The 24,340-nt window shown below is 38.1% G+C and overlaps 1 protein-coding gene across 3 annotated transcripts in view; it reads left to right on the top strand.

Moving 5' to 3' along the window:
* IL1RAP (interleukin 1 receptor accessory protein) overlaps window positions 1-24,340 on the top strand; it is a 104,003-nt gene that overhangs the window by 729 nt on the left and 78,934 nt on the right. The window contains exon 1 of one of the 3 annotated variants that reach the window (XM_072408235.1): window positions 1-23. The exons of the other annotated variants lie outside the window; for them this stretch is intronic. The gene's annotated coding sequence lies outside the window, so the exon portion shown is untranslated. The remainder of the gene's footprint in view (window positions 24-24,340) is intronic. 3 annotated transcript variants of the gene reach the window in all.

Here is a 24,340-nt window from a genome sequence, read left to right as displayed (position 1 = left end):
ACGGTGACATCAGAAATCTGAAGGTAGGTGATGAATGATGTGTCTGGTAAATGTTTCTCTGCAGAGATGTACCCCAAGCTGCAGCCTTCTCTCTATCCATGTAAAATGTGATATTAGCAGATTGGTCTGACAGATTTAATTATAATGAACAGATTTATTAATGTAATGCTGTAAATACACGGTGGATTCCATATTTGAGACTGCTCCACCAACTTTTATTACATCTCGTGTACTTCTCTTGTTAAAACTCTTCCATTTATATCATATCAGCTGCTCTGTAATATTTGTGTATCTGTTTCAGCATTTACCTATAAATCCAATCACTTCTCCTCTTTTCCTCTTCTGACAGTAACATATTCGGGGTTGCTGTGATATCCTGCACTTTGTGGTCCATCCTTGCTCTTAGTGTTGCCATACTGACAAAGCTGGCATCTACCATCCTGGTTATATTTGGGAAAAAAGGATCTTGTGTGTATATAGAACCCGGCTTTAATTGCCTTTACAATGCTCTCACCTGATATGTTGAACTGACATTGCTAACTAGACGGTTCACATCAGTTCCTAAAGAAGAAAATAATGTCTGATTCCCCTGCCCCAGGCATTTCTGATGGCGTGTATTAAGACATGATATGGCAAGTTTAATATAACCAAATCATTGTGTTCTCTGACATTCCATGTGAGGGATCAGGGGTGTGCTGGGGATATTTTGAATGGGATCATATGTAGCAATGTTTGGTTGTGTTTATTATGCATCACTTTTATTTGCTAAGGGGAATGCAGCATGATAAACGCATCTCAGATGCACGCTATTTCTCCTGGCTGCGGCTTCTGACCTTTTGCAAGCTTTTGAATTTAGTAAACGGCTTATCTTATGACTTGTTTTGTCTCTATTGGAATACTGCTGAATATGTGGGCTTTTCAGAGGCAGCTTGTTGTATCGGCATAGAGTGCCAAGGTGAGCAAGCTGCTGGGTTTTGTACCCAGGCTTGGTATTGTGTAGGTCCAGGACACACCATCATTGTTTTTATTCTTTGTTTGTAATCACTGGTCTGAAAAACTCAACATTAGTTCATGTTTAGAAAACATTTACTGATCATTTACTGATTTAGAAAACATTTACTGATTTAAAATACAAAAAACAACTTTTCGGCACCCCTTTACCTCCTGTGTTTGATGCTGAATGATTATCTCAGTGGTAGACCTGGCACAGGTTTGAAACAACCACATGGCCAGTGGAGTGGGCATTCAGTAAGATCTTCAGATACATGTTTACAATGGTTGTATGTATTGGACCTGAGGTCAACGGAAAACTGACATAATAGAACAGCTAGTGACATGATTATGGACTTTGTAAAAAGCTGCGTAATATGTCGAATAATAAATTCTCTCTCCTTTTCCAGTCTACACAACTGTGCTTCATAGAGCTCATAGAGCATTTTTTAATTTAATATTTTGCGAATTCATAGCTGCAGATGTATCAGTTACATATTGAAAGGCCAATCTATCTCAAACTGTCAGTTTGGTTAAATGCATTGCAAACATTGCATTGCAGTTCTTGGTTTTGTACACCTGCTTTGGCTTTAATGGGGGGGTTTCATTCCATCATCTGGATTTTTTCAGAGTAATGTCAATAAAGAAGGCTGAAACATAGAAAGGTGGTGTTGGTACCTCAAACTTCCTGGTAATCTGGAACACAATCAGGAATTATGTCAGGAATATCTCACTGTTTGATTACCTAAAACACATAGGAAGCCCATATGAACAGTGCCCGTTGGGATCTGCCCATGAGTATATTGTTACTTTTGGGTGGACATACATTTTACTTCTACACAGGTATCATATTTTACTATTATCATTCGTTTGTAGACTATATTGTGTTTGTGTGTACCAGGAGCTAGTTGTATGCAGTATATTTTTCCAATTTTTGAACTTGGAAAGCCATGGATACCACTTTTCAAACATACGGGCTCTGTGATTTTAGAGAACATTTGTGTTAGCAGTATTTTGTTCATTTTTAAGTCTATATTGTTGTTTGGTACAAATGCACAACTAATAAAACTGATTCAGCCATTTGTAGTAGGATACATAAGAAGAGCAGGGAAAGGGTTACTTCTCAGTGTACTCAGTAGTTGTGTTTAGTTTCTCCCTTCATTATCTCCAGTCTCTTTGTGGGGTAAAAAAGACAGTGTTAGTGGTAGATAAAACCTTTTTGGGGAAACCCTGGTGCATTCATCAAAGGTTTTCTGTAGCCAGATGCTTCAATCTCTGTTACTTTCAGCTAAGCTATCTTTTGAAATGTGTACAAGCCCTCCCTTGAGAGCCATCTCCATTCTACAGTTGTCAGGACATCTCCTTATGATTCTGTGATGGTCTCTCTCTGATGACAGTCAATCACAAGAGCAGCGGCTTGTCATCCGAAATAGCCTTAGCAGGACAGTATAGAAGCTCTGACAATACCACCATGGAGCATATTGTTAAAAGACATATTACATCTGTTTGTAAAGGAAACTTTGCTGTTGGAAAAAGATATCTGCAGCTTGCTCTTTATTTTCTACGGAATTCTTTCTCTTCCATACAAGTCTATGGGATGGCAAAAGCAATTTGAAGCGGGTCAGGTGGATATTAACTGTAGGTCACATGTACTTGTAACAACGAGAGCTTGTATACATTGTGTGCAGTACACTGTATCTCACATTGTGCCCCATACACGGGAATAGAGCTCAATGTCTGATGTTTCTACTTTATACCATGCAGTACAGTGATTTTTTTTTGCAAAACACTGCTGCACACATTTGTTTATTTCTATACTCTGCCCTATGTAATGAATGGGGCCAGCATCACAATGTACATCAGCACAGGTGATTGCGCCTTGCTACAACTTAGTAATTTTTAACATTCCTGTTGTTTAAATGATTTATTGTCCTTTCTAATACTGGATGAAGTTGTTCATGAGAGGCAGTGGAAACCTCCTAAGTAGCTGGAACAGTTTATCTCTTTATTTCAGCATTTACTGCATTAACACTAAATTATCTCATTATGTTAGTTAGCCAATACAGTTACTAATTATAAAATTAATACAGGGGGAGATTTTACTCATTATTTGTATTAATATTAGAGATTCTTTTATGCATAATGTGTGTTTTGTATTTTTGGCTGTAGGAATTGGGCATTGGCTAGTAACGTCTGATTAGATTTTAAGACCAGGCCCCCTCTGTGGAACCACCTATCCTACTTTCCAATAATGTCTTGCCATTTTTCAAACACAACAGATCAACGCAGAATTAATATTTTATTCCCAGATGTGAGTGATGATTATTGAACTGTTAGCATTACACATATCATGGTTGGTTTGTCACAGCTTCAGTTACTATCTCCCTAACAGATGGTAGGTTCTGTCATATTACTTTAACAGCAATGTTTTATCACTCTGACAGAGTATGCAGCACTGTGTGGAAGTTATTCAGTTTACTGTTTCATTTTTAATACTTTTTCAGCTAGCGAGACTTGCAGTACATTGCAAATCAAACCTGGGGCTATTGATTACAGGCCTCTCTGCCAGTGAAACGACTATACCAGTAGACTTGGCCAAGGTCACCAAATGATTATAGAGAAGAGTATAGGAGAGAAAGGATACTGACCTATAAAATGTTATGCCCTGAGTGACCAGATGTGTAAAAATTAGAGAAATTCTTTGTTATGGACTGATTTGAAAAGCCTTTAGCTTTATTGGTTTTTCACATATGCTCTCCTTATTTGATCCCTCTTTGAAAATGTATTTATGTTAAAGGGTTTCAATGAGCAAGTATATTGCAGTGTTCAACCCAGATTTTTTTTAACCAGATGGGAAGAAATTGTAGGTGGGTGGCAGTCCCTTGTGACCCAGCTCTTCGGTAACCACCCAAAAAGAGCCAGGTGGTTACTGCAAAGTGCCGGGGGGTGTGCCTGGCTAAAAGGGGCTGGGGAGAACACTGCATTGTTTGTTATTATCTCCCAAATCATGCTGTAAATAACTTACCTACACCATTGCCTTTGGATCTATTCCTGCTTACTTGCACACTAATTACTGTGAGTAAACTATTAATATTGATGTTAACAACTCATACCTTGGCCTTCTGAGACTGCATTTTTATTGCCATCATTATGGGTTATTTTGGGTGTATACCCAACTACCGCTCCTCCCAGTTACTAGCTTGGCCATTCAAGTCACCAGCATGTGGTGCTGCTCTTTTCTTCGTGTATTATTCATGAACAGGGTAAGGCTGGGCCATTTAGTTGTCAAATAACTGGACTGTGGTCTAGGTAGTTGACATGCAGCCTCATGGCATTACCATGCTTTTAGCTTAGTGATCCCAGGGCATGTTGGGAATGTAGAGTTTTCCTTCTTAACTGTGCTTATGCAATAAAGTCATTACTTTTCAGGAGTTGCACTTCCCTCCACTGGTAAGCTGGAAAGAAGGCAGTGCTGTCAGAAGTGGGAGATCAGTACTAAATGAAGTATAATTTTAAGGTATGTAACAGAGTTTACAGTGTGCGTCTAACATTAAAACAGGGCACTGAGCGTTCAACCCTGACAAGTCAGAAAAAAAGTGATGGAGTCAAAAGGCTGGATACACAGAAGCACTTGAGAAAACGTTGGGTTAGTGGTGTGTAGCATAGCATCAAAAACAATGCAGAGTTCAATGCCTGGTCGCTTTGACACTACTGCAATCTAGTTTATTTAAACACCCAGTTAGAGGATGGTAAGTGTAGAGCCGAGCATGGAGCTTAGCTGAGAATATAGCATTTGCCATTGTCTCCTCCTAACTGCATCCACTTTACAAGTTACCTTTTACAGCCATTTCTTCTTCTTCATACAAAATCACAGAAAAGACTCCGATGCAATGAAATTACTGTGATTTGTTGGCATGATGGCACATCATTTTATACCAGGCAGATATTATGAGTGCTGATGAGTTTAGTTATCTGTATTTGAGAGGTAAAACTAGGAGATGCTTTAAGAGAACTATAGCGGGAACAATACAATCGGAAGAAATACATTAAACATATGCACAAGTTCTATCTTTTGCGTGTACTTGCTTGAAGCCTTTAGGCCTGTCAAAACAAATATCTCTCCTATCTCTGATATTGACCACTTACCATCTATTCTGAACTAACATAGCCAGATCATACATTGCAGTCAGACAACACTTAAACATTACTATGGAAAAACAATTCTACTATTGCAAAATGATGTACTATGACTGTACCTTATTTCCAACTGTTAGCCTGGACACTTCAAAATATCAAAGCACATGTAGCCTGATACTATGTAATCTTACTGGCATTTTATCCTGAGAGGATTTCTCCTTCAAAAGATCTATGTACATTACATTTGACAGGAAAAGATTATGATCATTTTGCCTATGGGATATCTTTGAGCACCTCAGATGATTTCGAGAGACATTTGTATGGCATAAAGGCTTGCAGTCCTTGTGGCTCTTTAGAAGTAACTCCATTTTGTTTCCGCGTGGCGACAGAGAAGGATGACTCCTGGATCAGAAGCTGAAAGTGAAATGCAAGACACATAGTTCAAAGACATACATGTTTACTGTTTTCCTGGCAAAGTATTTAGAATAATGTACCACCGCTCTTATTATTTATTTATTTAAACATTTTTGCTACACTACAAGTTCCTTGGTGTGTAAAATAGTAAATGTATATGCATTCCAGCAGTAAATATTATAGATGAGCCGACATTCCCCTTTATTATGTTATAACATTGGATGAAGCTGTTTGTAAAGCCATACAGAATATTCTTTGAAAAGAAATCGGAGCTTTATGAAAGTGCTTTGCATTCCTGATGTATAGTGATGAGAACACAGGATTAAACAACAGGGCATCTTTTTCCATTTATGGATGCCGTTCTCTTGATAAAGCTGGGATATAAAATAAATGTAGCTGTTTTTAGCCACCTTATTGAAGTACCGCATAATCCTTGACTGTGTTTATTCAGTATTTAGTTGCTACAAGCCACAGTATAGTTGTCTTTGATGGGTTTAGATTTTTTTTAAATACCCTTTAAATCATTGAATTAAACAAATTTAAAACCCTGCATGTGATGGAATTATATTTTATTCTACTTTTCAGTAAAAATAATTATTTCATTAGTTCAGCTCTCACACCTGTACACCCCCTGGTGTAGAGCAATTTTGGACCAGAGTGATTTTTACATTTACTGCAGTAGGTCTGTTTATCCTGTAATAACTGTATTGTTGCTTAAAATAAAACATTAACACATAAAGGGGTCTATTTAAAAAGCAGTGAATCTGACTTTCACTGAAACAAGCCCTACTGAACTCTTATGGCATGCCCACTGTGGGCTAATAAGACTCTTGCTGAAAATAGCAGTTGGTGTGGGCTCTGACAGACAATGGGTCGCTAATAATTTAGATATTATAAGAACATGTCCTGAATCTGCAGTAGTCTACATAGGAGTTATCTTTTTACCTGGATGGAGTTTAGGACTTTTTTTTTCCTACTTAGGATCTACTTTTTTTATCGGGTTTCGATTTATCAGTCAGGGAGTTTTCCTTCGCACAACTCTTAGTGATAACCTGACATAATCTAAAGAACTGTTAGTTTCCTCTTGGAAGTTTGCCTTATCCTGGCATTCTGCAGACTCCCCTCCGACTGTTGGGAGGTGTCTGTCCTAGTTTTGGATTGACTGACTTCACTGCTTTTAAAAACCTGCTAATTCCAGATCTGATAAGCCACCTAGCACTAAGGTCGGGGAAGATTTTCTCCAATGTTTATGGAAGTTCCTCATGTAAGAACTCAACCCCCGAATCTTAGAAGCAGTTATGAGTTCCCTATTGATGCAGGGTTACTGGTGGCAAGAAGTGTTTTGCTCTGTAGATACTCTTGAAAAGGTTTTAGGTGCTGTATCTGTCTTCTGGAAATGTATCCCATGTGGTGCCTGTGAACTGAAGTTACAACGGTAATGCACATTAACCATCAGGAAGGCTCAGAAGAAGGCTTATGGTGCAGATCCTTTGCTTTGCAGGGCTTAATATGCTGCTTCTGTTTGCCAGACTCTTCCCAGTTGCAAACCCTTGGTTCATGATTTTATGGTTAAGGGTCCCCTGTTATTTGTGTCCAACCTACAGTGTTTTGTTTTTTTTTTTTTGTTTTTTTTATTTGGTAGTGTCTAATCCTCCTGCAGTAGGTATAGGACTTCCTGTGTCTCCTAATGGACTGTAAGAAAAGAATTTTACATTGTTTTTCCAAAATTCCAATTTTTTTCTGTAAAGGTCAAAATAAACCTATGGTTAAATATGTATTTTTTTAGTCAAAAACGTATCAAAATAAAATCTTTAGGGTCATACAATGTTTGAGAAAGTTAACTTTTTTACAGTATGAAAATAACCATTTTCTATCCGCAGCAGCTCTGACTGACAGCATTAATAAAGTTATTCAGCCAACTCTAGGCAAGCCACTTGAGAGATGTAATTTAAAATTACATTTAGCAGCTTTTAGCATTTAATAACTTTATACTTCAAGACAATCATTTAAAAAATCAATGTCCTTTGTGTAATTGCTTTAAACCCAGTTTAGCCACTTTCCCTGGCCTTTGTGTGTGTGCATCAACGCTTTAGCAGGGAACCTTTTGTACTTTCACCAATTATAACTATGTTCACTAACTCTGTTACCAGAGCCCAATATTTTACCATTTGTGGGAGTTGTTGTATTATTATTGTGACCATTAATGCCATTGTTTCATTGTACCTGTGATAAATCCTCAAGGCTGATTCCATATGCAAAAAATGTCATTAGCAGACAGAGTATTGTGTAAAATCAGACAGTACATTCATTTTTTTTGTTTGTTTTTATTACATTTTTTAACTGGGTTATAAAAGGCATATATCTTCAAAATAAAGTAACACAACATCCAGAAATAATACTAAAATATTTGAATTGATTTTCTGTTCTTGAGGATTTTTTAACTGCAAATAAACAAAAACTTCCCCTTCCCCTCAACTGAGCCCCTAAGATTACCTACAGTTAGGCCCATAAATATTTGGACAGAGACAACATTTTTTTAATTTTGGTTCTGTACATTACCACAACAATTTTAAATAAAACTACTCAAATGCAGTTGAACTGCAGACTTTCAGCTTTAATTCAGTGGGTTGAACAAAAAGATTGCATAAAAATGTAAGAAACTAAAGACTTTGTTTACAAACACTTCATTTCAGGGGCTCAAAAGTAATTGGACAATTGACTTAAAGCCTATTTCATGGACTGCTGTGGGCAATTCCTTTCTTATGTCATTATCAATTAAGCAGATAAAAGGCCTGGAGCTGATTTGGGGGTGGGAAGGGGTTGTGCTTGTATGTGGAAGATTTTGCTGTGAACAGACAACACACGGTCAAAGGAGCTCTCCATGCAGGTGACACAAGCCATCCTTAAGCTGCAAAAACAGAAAAAACCCATCCGAGAAATCGCTACAATATTAGGAGTGGCAAAATCTACAGTTTGGTACATCATGCGAAAGAAACAAAGCACTGGTGAACTCAGCAACGCCAAAAGACCTGGACGTCCACGGAGGACAACAGTGGTGGATGATCGCAGAATGATTTCTATGCTGAAGAGAAACCCCTTCACAACAGCCAACCAAGTGAACAACACTCTCCAGGAGGTAGGCGTATTGATATCCAAGTCTACCATAAAGAGAAGACTGCATGAAATAAAATACAGAGGGTGCACTGCAAGGTACAAGCCACTCATAAGCCTCAAGAATAGAAAGGCTAGATTGGACTTTGCTCAAAAAAAAAAAAAACATCTAAAAAAGCCAGCACAGTTCTGGAAAAACGTTCTTTGGACAGATGAAACCAAGATCAACCTTTGCCAGAATGATGGCAAAAAAAAAGGTATGGAGAAGGCGGGGGACAGCTCATGATCCAAAGCATAGCACATAATCTGTAAAACATGGCAGAGGCAGTGTGATGGCTTGGGCGTGCATGGCTGCCAGTGGCACTGGGACACTAGTGTTTATCCATGATGTGACAGAGGACAGAAACAGCCGAATGAATTCTGAGGTGTTCAGAGACATACTGTCTTCTCAAATCCAGCTAATTGCAGTCACATTGATTGGGAGGCATTTCATAATACAGACGGACAATGACCCAAAACATACAGCCAAAGCAACCCAGGAGTTTATTAAAGCAAAGAAGTTGAATATTCTTGAATGGCCAAGTGAGTCACCTGATCTGAACCTAATTGAGCATGCATTTCACTTGTTGAAGACTAAACTTCGGACAGAAAGGCCCACAAACACACAGCAACCGAAAGCCGCTGCAGTAAAGGCCTGGCAGAGCATTAAAAAGGAGGAAACCCAGCATCTGGTGATGTCCATGAGTTCAATGGGTTTTCAACCAAGTATTAGAAATGAACATTTTATTTTCAGTTTTTTAATTTGTCCAATTACTTTTGAGTCCATGAAATGAATTGATTGTGTAAACAAAGTCTTTAGTTCCTCAACACACCTTCAGTTCAACTGCATCTGAGTTGTTTCATTTAAAATTAATTGTAGTAATGTACAGAACCAAAATTAGAGAAAAGTTGTCTCTGTCCAAATATTTATGGACCTCACTGTAACCCTTAAAGTAAGCCAGTTAACCTCCAACCTGACATTAAACCATTAAAGCAGTGGAAAAAATATTTTTGCTATTTAATGTAAGGGATTTGTATTGATGTAGAAAATAATAAGTAAAGAAAACTTTTTGTTCAACCTTTTCATTGATATCTTTATATTATATGGTCATCCATGGTGTGAATCTCTGGTTCAACCACATCCCAAAGGTCATTATTTCTTGAATTGAGATCTGGTGACTGTGGAATTCCTTAGCCTGTTCATGAAACCTGTTGACATACTTTGGGTTTTGTGGGCATTTGGAGCATTATTGGTACATTGTGGTTATGTTCAGTAACAATACCAAGGTAGTTAGGGACATTTAATTAATGCTCATATAGTTCTAAGAGGCCCATAATGTGCCAAGAAAATTACCCCCACACCATTACACCTCCAGCCGTCTGAATTATTGGTACAAGGCAGAATGCTTTCATTCTTGATGGTGGTAAATTCTGACCCTACTACCTTGTTTCAGCAAAAATTGAGGCTCTTTAGACCAGGCACCATTTTACCAATTGACTATTGTCTGATTTTGTTGAGCCTGTGCATATTGTAGCCTCAGGTGCCTGTTCTTAGCTGACAGTAGTGGCTCCCACTGTGGTTTCCTGCTGCTGTTGCCCATCTGCTTCAAGGTTTGTGTTCAAGGATTTTCTTCGGCATACATGGGTTGCAACAAGTATTTATTTGATTTATGGGTTCTTTTATATCAGCTTAAACCAGTCTGACTTTTCTCCTCTGACTTCTGGCATCAACAGGGCTTTATAACGCAGAGAACTGACGCTAACTGGATTTTTTACCTTTTCTTTGGACTATTCTCTGTACACTGTGGGGATGGTCCTAGGTGGGAAACCCCGACAGATCAATTTCTAATATACTCAGACTCTGGCACCAGCAACCATGCCACCTAAATTAACTTTCTATCCCCATTCTGATGTTTGGTTTGAGCTTCAGTAGGTTGTCTGGACGATGTCTACATTCTTAAATGTATTGAATTGTCACCATGGGTTATGGTGCCATGCATTCTGAATTGTTCCCTACTGCATCTACAGAATATGCTGTGTTACAGAGAACTGCTGTGCACCACAATGCATTTAATGCAACAGGACCTATTTAGTGCATTGAACTGTGTTAACGGCCCATTACTTGAAATAGGTTACGTATGTAACACTCCTCAATTTACAACAATGTATGGGCTCCAGCAAACTTCTTTTGTAATAGGCCATTACTAACTTTGACTTTGGGACTTTTAAGAGACTTTGAGACTTTTAAGAGGCTTTAAGGTGAAGTTGTGTTGTCCTTACTTGATAAAACATAGATTTACCTTAAAATTGTAACCAGCGGTTTAACCATGACGGAAAGAATTTTACCTCCCTGCAAACCTGGTGGGGATATGTATAGATCTGTATTTTAGAATGTCAAGGAGTATGACAGGTAGGAAGGAATATGACGCCTGTAGCAGTCTTGGCAAAAGCACCTAGTCAAGCTCTACCCCACAGAGACAAAATTAAACCCACCCAAAGCTAAAATAAAACTTTTTGGTGAATTTTATAGAGAATGTACAGGATATAGTTTGCATTCTGTATGACTGTGAATGATCACGCCATTTCACATATATATTCCACATATGTATTCCTATGATCATTACATATGTAGATGACCTGACTGGTTCTGCCTTATGGTGTTAGTGCTTTCTGATGTTGATTGTAAGCATATCCGTTTATTGTAAATCAGTATTTGTCTACTACATACCAAAAACTTTTCAGGGTTTCTTCCCCTTCCCCACTCCTTGTAAAACTTAAATAAACGTTTGGGCTGGGCATACATTAATTTTGGGTGAATTTTTAATAACATAAAGTTATAAATTTGAAATTCTGTTTCACTGTTTTTTTTTCCCTGCTGGATCTTTTCAGAACACATTTCTAAACCTCAGTTTACAGTTTAATGCTTTTGAAGCAGGAAGGGAACATAATTCTCCTTCACTGATAGAAAATCTTTACTTTTTGAGTAAGTTTAATCGCTCCCACACAGAATCCTTTGGCAATCAGCTGGTCATTGCTTAACCTCTTAAGTACTGCTTAGGTCCTGCAAAAAAACATCATCGTACCATGTCTATTACAGTATTAGGAAACAACAGAACTTGAATCTATGTATTTATTAGGACAAATGTGTCTATCTCCAATTATATCGAGATAGACATGGAGGTTAGAACTCTGGCTTTGCAGCAGATTAGAATCTCGGCCAGGACTTTTATCTGCATGGAGTTTGCAGGTTCTCCCCGTGTTTGCATGGGTTTCCTCCGGGTACTCCAGTTTCCTTCTACATTCCAAAAACATGCAGTTATGTTAATTGGCTTCCCCCAAATTGCCTGTAGACTGTATTAGACATATGCCTATGGTAGGAACATTATATTGTGAGACCCTCTGAGAGGCAGTTAGTGACATAATGATAGACTTTGTAAAGTGCTGCCTAATATTGTGCCACTATATAAATACTGTGTAATGATAATAACAATCTTCTGAGATGAAAGGGAGCATATGTTATAAATATGTTAAAGAATGTTATGTAGCCGTTTGATCAGATCTGCACTGCATGTTGAATGGTTTATGGTTTTACCTAAGAATGTGAGAATTGATTGGTGTTCAAGTATATGCCAAGGCTGTGTCAGTTTTCTGTATATTTCTGCAATGTATTCACATTTTCCCATGTTTTATGCCTTTAATGCTTTCACTGTCATGGAGGGATACAAAAAGAATTCAAGTGGTTGTAGGCTGCCTCATGATATGTTAGTAGCCCTTAAACTATTTGTAAGCATACGTTGCTTTAGTGTTCTGAGACTCTTTTTGTCTGTCCTTTTGGAATTCAGTGCTCTCTCCGATCAAACCGATCCTCTGTTGTCCTCTACAGATCCACCAATCTCAAGCTACTCCTCTGCCTTTTTCTCAGCCCCCATTCATCCACTTCTCTTCTGGTCTACCATTTCCTTGTTCAGCCTCTTCTCACCCAGCTCTAGTGAGTGATGGTATATAAGAGCCAGATGATCACCAGACCCATATGTCTAAATGTGTTTGTAGGGAACCTATCCCATTCATAATAATAATAATAAACATTATTTATATAGCACCAACATATTATGCAGTACTGTACATTATATAGGTTTAACTGTGTGCAGGTGAAGTGATGACAGTGCAGACTTACCACTCACTTTATAGCAGAGCACTATAATGAGATTTGTTCACACAAATCCATTCATACATGTTCTAAAAAGACACAGGCTTTAAAATTAAACAAATGACCCTTCCACTGCCAAATTTTTTTTTTATTTTTGCATTTATAAAAAAATTGAAAAACATTTGCACTCCTTTAATAGGATGAGCAAAAAATAAATAGATTTTTACATACTTTGTGCTATTAAGAATCAAATGGGTGGTGAGTTTATTACAAGTTTAAAGTAGTCTTTAAACAAGTTAAAATTCGAGAGGCTGGACCTTGCAGCAAAAGACTCTGTAAGTACAAAAACATATCTATTGATCTGCCAAAATGCAACCCGCTCTTAAGACCTGTTCTGAACTGACAACACACAACTTTTTTTTGTGAGTGTTGTCAGTACTGCTCAGTGTTTTTTACCTAATTACGCCAAAACTTCCTCTCTCAGATCACCACAACTTAAAGGCTAATCATTCCAGTGTTTAAAAGGTGACAAAGGAAATGTCATAAGGACACAGCACAGCTTTGAATTTCTGAGATTTTATTTGCACTTATTAAACAGATATATCGTATTTTTCACTACATATGACACACTTTTCACTACATATGACACACACAATGTCTGTGCGTCTTATGGAGCGAATATTGCTGCACAGCCAGCCCCGGCTGCAGAGGTTACAGCTGCACCATGTGTGTATCGGCCAGCTCTGACATGGTCTGCAAGACAGAGAAGCCCTGCTTGCAGAGCCCAGCCACCGCTCACAGCCCTGACACTGGAAACACAGGACAGGTAATGACACTGGACACACAGGACAGGTAATGACACTGGACACACAGGACAGGTAATGGCACCGGACACACAGGACAGGGTGACACAAATGTGTCATGGAGGGAAGAGGAGACATTGATGGGGCTGCCCGGTGCAGGGGGACACAGTAGGCAAAGCCTACACAGGAGGGGGCCGTAATGATGGGACATGCTCCATGTAGGAGGGTAGAGAACTGCATAATATAATACTGGTTCTGAATATTTTTTTTTCTTGTTTCCCTCCTCTAAACCTAGGTGCATTTTATGGTTACGTGCGTCTTATAGTGCGAAAAAAACGGTAATAGCTTCTAATAGGAGGGTTTTTTTTTTTTTTTTTACTACGTATAGCATATGATTGATACATGTGTAATACAGTGCATTTAACACTTATTCTTAAAGTTATACAGTCATGGAAAAAAAATTAGGACACCCAATTAAGTATTCAGTTCCTCATTAACAAATGTTCACATGTTATGTCTAACCTTGTTTTTACAATACAAAAGAAAAAAAACAGAAAGGAGGGTTTCTTTGCGGCATTTCAAAAGTGCATTAGACATAAACAACATACATCAAAATAGGTAGTGAGATAAGATATATATTATAGCCACAGGAATTTACGATTTGGATCTGTCCCATTAGCATCATGGGGTATTTGACCCTGATACTAGACAAATTCTTCCCTAAATAAAATGGGGACACAGCTTAACCCGATGCGTTTTGCCGTTTTGCCGTCTGGCTTCTTCAGGGGATAGGTATATGTCGTTAGGTGGAATTGTTATTAAATACAAAAATATAATTAAGAAAATATAATGGTTGAATACATTTTGTAGAAACACATTATGTATCATATGTGTAAGGCTAATTAGGTTGGATGAAATGGTTTGAGCTATAAATCACATGAAATAAATTTATATTATATCTTTTCTTGATAAAAAAATCTGTCAGTAGCCAAATTATAACATAATAAGGTGTGTTATAAGTAACACCTGTTGAATTTGATGATAAAACATGATAAACAGATGATATTACTTTTGTGTTCAAATGTGCTCATAATTATGTATGCTTGTTGAAATGGACTTACTGTTTGATCATTGTGATATATGGATAGGGAGATATGGCTGATTAATTTCAAATGTGACTCTGAAATAAATATTGGGTAATTAGTTATAATGTACATATTCATCCATATATTCTAATATAGTATTCTTTAGGAGCAGGATGAGAAAAGGGATTGCTTAGTGAGTTTGGGAGGTTTAAATATTTGTGATCATATTACATAAAAATCAAGATCAAATAATGTTCACCAAGAAAAGTAGTTGTAAATAGACTTGTAAAAACAATTAGTACTGGATAATAGAGGTTCCCGTAAAGATTACTAGGTTTGGATATTGTCATGAGGATGGGGCTTACCTTAAAATCTGAAAGTGGCAGCAGATGTCATGCAGACCATGCAGCGGAGCAGCAGTTGTGAATTCTGTAGTCATGCAGAGCATGCAGCTAGGCAGTAACTATTGTTAGGGCATCCCCCGCCTTTCATGGCATGGGGATGGCGTCTTCCAGTGTGACAGCACCTGCACGGAACCAAAAGGTTACAGCACATGGGCCGTAGTGATTCTGATTATGGGGCTGCCCTTTCCAGTCTGCCCATTCTCTGTGGCTAAATGAGCCGCCCCCTATTTGTGCGGGACGGCTCATCAACCCACGAATACTAACATTGGTTAACGGGGAGATATTGCCCAGACCAGACTGCTACAATTTTACTTCTGAAGGCCTCAGACAGCTCTTTTGATTGTCACCATGGTGTTCACTCTTGCCTCAACAGTCAGGAGCACCCAAACTAAATGTCTGAGGTATAAATAGGGCAAACCTTCTTCAAAATGCTGAGTAACAATGTTCTAATCATGTGCACCTGATGTGTTACACCTCTGTGTAATATGAGCCATTTTTTTTGGACATTTTTAAAAAGTCTTCTCTTCAGTTTTAATTGTTTAGTTATATTGTTTATATTGGGATTAAATATCTATATGTCCATGAATGTTACAAAGCACACATGCTTTCATAGGGTGTACTAATTTTTTCACATGACTGTGTATGTATGTCATATATGTGTATGTATGTAGATGTATAATTTCATTATTGAGTTACTATAATAAAGTGTCTTTTATAATTCGATATTAGTGAAATTTGTATTCTAGTCAATTAGCTTTGGGTGGCCATAAACTGGCCAGTCCTTACAGGACACACAGGTATTGATCATTCTATTGATAATTAGTTTTCAGAACTTCATGGAGAATCTGCATGCTGCCTGACAGTTTACCTCTGTCAGATGATAAACCGGAGCTTTAAAAAATAAGCAGAAGTGTCGCTCTTATCATCAGGGTGACACGTGTCTGTCAATGGGTAGCTGTATACACTGACATCTGAGAGATGAGTTAATAATTGTTATGTGTTTTCATAGTATTTGTTTATTGTTGCCTCACAAAAAAAAATAATATTCAGGTGAAAATGTTTAGCAGTAGAAGCAATGACTGCAGAACATAACTTCTTTGTGGTGTTTCCAAATGGTAGGTATCTATTGGACTTCGCAAGATTTTTTTTAGTTTAGAATAAAGAATGCAATGAATGGACAAAGTGACAACATTTCCTTAGAGCACACCAGAACAACTTAATTTGCAATTCTTTGTTAGCACATAACTAGGAAGTGTTGCCTTTAGAGCTATGTAACAAGTCAGTAGGTAACTCAGCCAGATGGCATTTCACTAATATTTTACTGGCTTTGTGGGAAACTAATGCAGATTTATGATTGCTGGTATTTCATCAGGACGTATGTTTCTTTTCTATCTGTAATTTTTACATTCAGTAGGCTTTGTGTAAAAGTTATCTTCAACAATTCTGCTAAAACAAATGTACTAGTATAAAAACCTGACAGTACATTAGTGTGGTCTTGTTGACCAGTGGGAAGAATGTCAATCTTATCATTGGTGTCAGCTAAACTGGCTTGTGAACCCTGGTTGTGAAACATAGGAAGGGGGCACAAATATGATCCTACTTTGTACTCAAGGCTCCAGGGAGGAATATAAGCACTTTTTTTGTATCCCTATATGCACATGTGCAGACGCTTTGATTTCATACCTGCCATGGTTCTAAAATGTGTTTACTCATAGCAGAACCTTATGTACAAAAAGAAATAGAACTGGGCCAAGAAGTGCAGGAAAATAGTTGTCTCTGAGAGACTAAATGAAAACTAAAAAAAACTAAATGTGATAAATTACCTGTGCTGGCATGTGAATTCTAGGATATGCAATGGAAATGTACAGTACTGTCTTATGTACTAGTGATATGGTTAACATGATTTATATGTAGCAAATAAGGCAATGCTTTTTCCACAGGTGAGAAATCTTATTTTCTGGATTTACTGGTCCCTTGATATTCTATACTCATCTAGAAGTGAATACTGCAAATGCAATAGGAAACCGAGGAAAATAACAGTGTTTTGTTCATATCTCTGAGTTTTGATTGAATGAGTATAATCTCATTATATTACTTGATGTTGGAGAAAGCGACAGATAAAACACCAGAGGGACTATGTGGTATCAGTAATTCTCTTGTTTAGCTTCCGGTTACAGAATGAAGCAAGACATTGAAGCCGAAGAGACTCACTGTAATGGGTTGATGTGATGCTGGATGAATGGGGGGAAAGAATTAAATGAAAGAGGGTCTTTTTTTATTTGATTTTTTTTATTTGATTTTTTTTTAATGTGTAATAGTTGTAATGTAATAGTGTAAAAAATAGCTTTACCCAGAAAATGATTTCAATTTTGTTAACTGTCTTCTAATCTAACTACCGTATTTTTCGGACCATAAGACGCACTTTTTTTCCTCCTAAAGTGGGGGGAAAATCAGGGTGCGTCTTATGGTCCGAATGCAGAGGTACAGGGGCATATTTTTTTACTTACCTGTGTCCCCGCCGGTCCTCTGTCTGTTTTCCTCCTGTGTTCCAGCGTGCGGCACTTGTGCCCGCCGACGAAGGCGGCGCCGATACCAATCTTATAACAGCATCGGCGCCGCCTTCGTGGGCGGGCACAAGTGCCGCACGCTGGAACACAGGGGAACACAGAGGAGGAACACAGACACTGGCTGCTGTCAGCCTCTGTCTGTGTTCCTCCTCTGTGTTCCCCTGTGTTCCAGCGTGCGGCACTTGTGCCCGCCCACGAAGGCGGCGCCGATCAGGATTCATCAAATCAATCGGCGCCGCCTTCGTGGGCGGGCACAAGTGCCGCACGCTGGAACACAGGGGAACACAGGAGGAAAACAGACAGAGGCTGACAGCAGCCAGTGTCTGTGTTCCTCCTCTGTGTTCCCCTGTGTCCCAGCGTGCGGCACTTATGCCCGCCCATGAAGGCAGCGCCGATTGATTTGATGAATGCCGATCGGCGCCGCCTTCATGGGCGGGCACAAGTGCCGCACGCTGGATCTCAGGGGAAATCAAATGAATTTTTTTTTCTTGTTTTCCCGTGCGGAAAACCTGGTGCGTCCTATAGTCCGGAGCGTCTAATGGTCCGAAAAATACGGTACTTCCTAATTTTCTTCCTGCCTGCTGCATAGAGCACAATTAGTGAGGTGACCATCCTGCTCTTCTCTCTCCTCCTGTGCAGGGTTTTGGAGCCCTGAATTACTTTTGATGATTATTTTAATTTTCCTGGTTCTTCATGGAATCATAAAATCAATTGTAATTCACATCCAATAAGCAAGAGAAAATGGCATGGTATTACATGGCAGTGTTTTCGCCCAACAGTTTTCAGCAACCACCTGGATGTTTTTGGGTGGTTACTGAAAAGATGGGTCAAAAAACAGGGGCCACCACCTGTCTACAGCTTTTTTCCACCCAGCCTAAAACAATTTCTGGGGAGAATACTGCGTATGTCTGGTGAAATCGGAGTAAGGGATTTTAGTACAGGAGAGGAGCTGTACAAGACTGAAGGTTAAGCTCAGAATCTTTTCACAATGCATTATCAAAAATATATCACATGTCTTTTGTTACATCGCCATCATTTAATAATATAACTCTTTAGAACTGCTCCCATTTTATTAACCTGCTGCCTTGACTTGACGTTATCATACTAACCTTCCAAGAGATATAGGAGAACTAGCATAGAACGTAATTGATAAGAAATGACTAATTGCCAAGTCTCAGCTAATAATTTTCAGGAATGAAAATACTTCATGCAGACTTTTAAACTCCTACCGTGAGTGAGTAGTAATTAGGTTGAAACTGCAATATGTTATATTCAAAATATTTCTCCTAGAGTTTGCATTTAAATTAGATATAGACCATAAAATGAAGATTGTTAATAACTGAAGAAAGCAGACCCAGCAGAATGATTCCTGTATGCTGATTCCTTTATTGTACAGTATGTATTCTGCGTCCTCTCTGTAAGCTTTCATGCAGAACTCCTACATCAGATTAATGAACTGTGCTGTACGTGGGTTTATCTGTGTGCATCTCTACATCTAAACTAAATGTGGATTAGTGTTTTATATGGAGGTCTGCCTATTGTAAACAATAATTTTTATAATGCAAATTTAAACCTAAAATTCAGGAGAGTCAGAATAATCATTATTTTTCCCCACCTAGTTTCAAGCAAGTAGGGTTTATACTCCACAAAGTACCTCTATCATGTGATAATAGGAATAATAATTCTACTGTCAACCTCCCAACCCTCAAAACCTATTTCAAATAAATCCCTATAAATACCTTTTTTCAGAGATCTTAGATGGTCTGATTGCTGGTGTTTATTAAATTTTAGGATGCTACAATCAAGAAGACATACATTAAATAAATACATAATAGCAATAATGAGTGTTTTTTTATAGAAATGTATTTGTTGTAATTAAAATGTTCTGTGTTTTAACAATATTTATAACCTTTCACTCTCAAATCTGCACTTAAACCAAGCAAATTCTCAATCATTACATTGACTTTTTCAGACAAGTTATTGCATAGACAGTTACCACTCTTTACTGAATAACATGCACTTCATCTTTCACATTTTTTAGTTAGGCCATTTGGGATATGTTTTTAAAATGTGTAAAAGGAAAAAACAAATTTTTATTGTTGGCTCACTCATAGTTTTCTGTACATACCAATAGTATATCTCTTAGCTTCTGGCAAATAAATAATAACTAGCTGTCTACTCCAGGGAACTGCTGAAAAGATGAGCATTTCTTACTATAGATAGAGCTTTCACCATTTAGAGGAGCTTCTGTTAGTGATGTTAAGGTCAGCAGTTTTAAACTGATTGTCACGGACTGTGGGTTTAATATGTTCATAAAAAGGCTTGACTGTCATGAGAGAAATCAGTGTGCTGGCTGCCTTCCATGGCTACTTTCAGAAGAATACCCCAGGCTTTGATTGCCTTGCCGCAAAGCTGATTATACCCTATAGAAGCCACTGCTGCTTTTCTGCTTTGCACCTGTTTGTATGTGACATAAAGTACAGCGCTCAGTGCTTCTGTGATCCATGAAGGTGTGAAAAGACACAGCGTGAGGCTCTCAGACGCTGTGTGCGTAGAGAAGCTGGCTGACACAATTGCTGTTTTCCTCCATAGTGGCAGAATTCCAACAGTGTGGCTGCTGTGCAGCAAGTCTCATAAAATCTTTATTAAATCACTTCACTGCTCTGTGTAGTATAATGTATTCATAAAAATGCGAACTGACTCTACCAGGGTCAGTTAAACCAAACAATGCCTAAATTATGGTTAACATGGATGTTAGGTTATACTATTCTGAATTTAACATTTGTGGAGGGAGCCACACATAGTGGGCCTGATCTACTGGGGAAGTAGGAACAAGATACAAGATGTGTGGAGTGGGATCTCCAAGCATACAGAAAATATTGTACAATTATGTTCAGTGCATATGGTGTAGTCCCAGTTTGCAATGTATGCCAAATCAGCCCAATACTCTAAATGTATCTCATGTCTTGAAATGTACACTAAAGCTGTGCACTTGTTAGAAATAAAAAAAAAATTAGCCCAGTGGTTGCTAATTGGGAATTAAAGTGCAAAATAACGTAACATTACTGTAACTTGACAGTGTGAATAGAACCTATAGCTTTGTACAATCTTCTATGCAGATACTATTGTATTATCTAAAATGAATTTGAGCAGTGTTCTTCCCAGAATTGTTTTAAGCTGGGTGGAATGAAGCTGTAGGTGGGTGGCAGACCCTACATTCTGACCCAATTTTTCAGTGACTATCCAAAAACAGCCGGGTGGCAAAAGTTCCAAATGGTGCACATAGCTAAAAGGACACTGTTGAATGTATTATATTTCTGGATTTTAGGTTTGATAAACAGTACAGCAAATATCATGTGAAAAGTGCAACTACCACCCTTTTATAATGTTTTAGGTACTCTTCAGTCTAAAAATGTACTTTTAAAAAAAGCTAAACGTTAATAATGATATTTACATTTGTTAGAAGGGGTTACAAAGATCCAAGTTTAATGAGAAAACATTAATTGTAGCAGGTTTCTAAGCAAGTTAGAATATTATTGTGAGTTTCAGCATCAATTGGGCCCACTTTGCAATTTCTCTATTCATTCTCCTACTAGTTGCAAGCTATAATTACTCTACAAACCTACCAAATTTTCATATGCATTATTTGTTAGCAGTGTGGCTTTTTTTTAATAGTGCATACCTAGTCTGAGCTCTAATGTGGGGGAGTCGGTATGGATGTAAGGCACTGGACTGGGCAAGGCATAGTAAGGATATTTGCCAAGTTGGGATATGCCTTTATGGTTATTTCTTTTGCTTTGCCGAACAAAGGCTACTACCTTAAATGTAACAGTGCTCTCAGAAAACTTTTGTTGTCTGCATTTTTTCAAGATTCGCTTTGGCTGAAAACCACTAGGTGCTCTTCTTGCACAAAACCATTTAACTGGTTGTTACTGGGCAAGAACCTACTTTAAATCCCAACTTTTATAGTTAACACTGCAACATTACGCAAAATGGTATCTGTCCTGGTGACAAGATACTAGGGGGAGACATCTTGCTCATGCCAAACAAATAGGAAGGCTTGACTGAAGTTTCTGTTTGGGGCGGCCAAATTACTTAAGTAGAGCAAGTGTAAAAATGTAATTTTCAGTAACCCATTTCTATTATATTGTGTATAGCAGTTGTAGGGTTGGATTTTGCTTACTATTTGGAGTTAGTACGGTCAGAATAAACATTACAGGAGCTAGTTGGAGCCAAGGACACAAGCCAGGACACTCTACATTTATACTGTGCGCACTGTTTTTGAGAAAGTAGGCAAGGCTAGGTGTGGTCAAGTGCTAATTGATAACTTATAGGCTTGAGACTCGGCAGTGACATTGCTAATAGCCATGTTCTCTCTAACAATTTTTCATCCCACCAAAATGCATGCAGGCACAGGCAACATTAGAGTGGGAACTCTGTTTTGAATTCAGGAACGGTGCAGCAGCCTTGGATGGCCTTGGTGGTTGACTTAGCAAGTAGTTTTCAGATGAGAATTCCAATGTTTTACTTAAAGCAGACCTAATAATACCTTTGTTTGTTCATGAATACCTATCTGACTTTTCAGAAGACACAGTAACTGTGTAATTGAAAATGTACTTTATCTTGGGCTTCAGGCCGATTTTTTTTTTTTTTTTAAGCTTAGCCTGAGAAGAGCAACCTGAGGAAGTTATGTTATCTGGAGCTCTGTGCATATGCTTGATTTTTATGTACTGTTAGTACAGCTGTTTGCAGAGGTTGATCTCTAATGTTGGATAGCTATTGACTACCGTTGGTTTCTTATGGGAAGGAAGTAGTGGGGAGCCAACCACTTGCCAACCACTTCTCCCCATGCCCTTCTCCATTAAACAAAACCATACCGTCTGTACATCACTCCATTGGTGTTAGTCTGCCGCTGTCTAGATGAAACATTACCTTAGTCATCTCTCCTCCAGTTATCCCTTAGTCATGGCAGGGAATGAGAGGCAAAGTGTATAATCTGTGACTGTGAACTACAATAGCATTTACTGGAAGTAAAGGCATCAAAGGGGATTGCAATTGGGGAAATGTGTGCCCAGACATTAAAGATAAATGCTACTGCACAACAACCAGGATATCCGTGATTGTTTCATTTATTGCTCTGTATCTTACTCCAAAAATAAAAGTAGCCTGAATGAAGAAGGCCTTCTTGGCAAGATGCAAACTAAGGCATTGTTAAGGGAAAAACTGTGATCTATTTGTGAAACAATTATTACCTGCAAGTATTCCACCTGTTGTCCAAGTATTTAACATTGAAACATATCTGATGAGAGGTTCACTAGTCCCCCCACAGACCTCATTTGGGGGTGGCTTCCAAATGATCTTTTCACACAAAAGAGGATTATATGAAACCTGCACAAACATGGTTATTTGGCCTGTGGAACACTCACTTGATGATTGCTGGCTTGTTCCAGGGAACAAACAATAGAATTTATCTGGGAAAAATCCAACCTGGCCTGTTACTTCTTCCTAATAAATGCTTAGCTAAGGTTATGGATGGTAGGGCTGTGCAGACCTATGAGAGTTATCCAATCTGATTATATCCAGCTGGGTCCGATGAATATATTTCTCTGCACTATTTAACCGTACACAATTTTGCACAGATTTTAGAGAAAAAAATAATAGGTTCTATTTAAGCAATGCAATATTTATTATCTATATACATATATACAGTTAGTCCTTCCTTCATAAAACATAGACAAGATTTTTTTTTCTTCTGTCGTCTTAAGCTACCCTTGGTAAAAGATACATTGGTCGTACAGCATGGTATAAGGTAGAAATTCTATTCAGTTTATTCCAACTAAATCCCTTTATTCCCCATACACGCTCCAAACTTTTAATATTGTGCAGTAATACTGCACTGTTTGCCTTGAGAGAATGCAGCATATGTTTTCATGGCCATCTACTTGAATTAGTAAAATAATTTACCATCACTTTTCAGTCAAATCTCTTTGCCTTAATTATGTGTTAATTAAACATCATTGAGAGGATTAAATATTCCAATTATGGTACATTTTAATAGTAGAAAGTTCCATTTCTTACTAAATAGTTTTATATTGAGGCCGTTGCTTGGGTAATTATTTTGAGATTATTTACATGACCCTAAAACAACATTTCAATTTATTGATCTACTAATACCACATGGCATGTTTAGCTAAAGTACTGTGCAGTGTACTTATGCAATTTACACCTAAAGTGCCTTTCTGTATAATTTTTTACGGATGCTGGCATTTGAACTACCATTAAGGGAATGTGAATTAAGCCATAATTCTAGTTTCTGACAAAAGCTAGCATAGCATTAGGGGCATGTGCAATTAATTTTACAAAGAGAATACTTCACAAAGCAAAACATTCTTTGCTGTGCAGAATATTACATTACATGAAATATTACATTACATGAAAAGACCTGTACAGACATCAGATGGACATTAGATTTCTGTCACTGGAAACAATCTTTTGTGATTGTATACAGTGGCAGGTGAACGAAGCACACAGGACTGTTTTGTTTTATGAAGAGGGAAAGAACGAGTGGCACCCATGTACCAAAGCAAGGTAAATGTAGGTGGAAACATGCACACCCAATGTATGTCTGTGTATGTGTGTGTGT

This window comes from Pyxicephalus adspersus, chromosome 4, assembly GCF_032062135.1.
Source record: "Pyxicephalus adspersus chromosome 4, UCB_Pads_2.0, whole genome shotgun sequence".
Lineage (NCBI taxonomy): Eukaryota > Metazoa > Chordata > Amphibia > Anura > Pyxicephalidae > Pyxicephalus > Pyxicephalus adspersus.
This window is presented reverse-complemented; position numbering and strand designations above follow the sequence as displayed.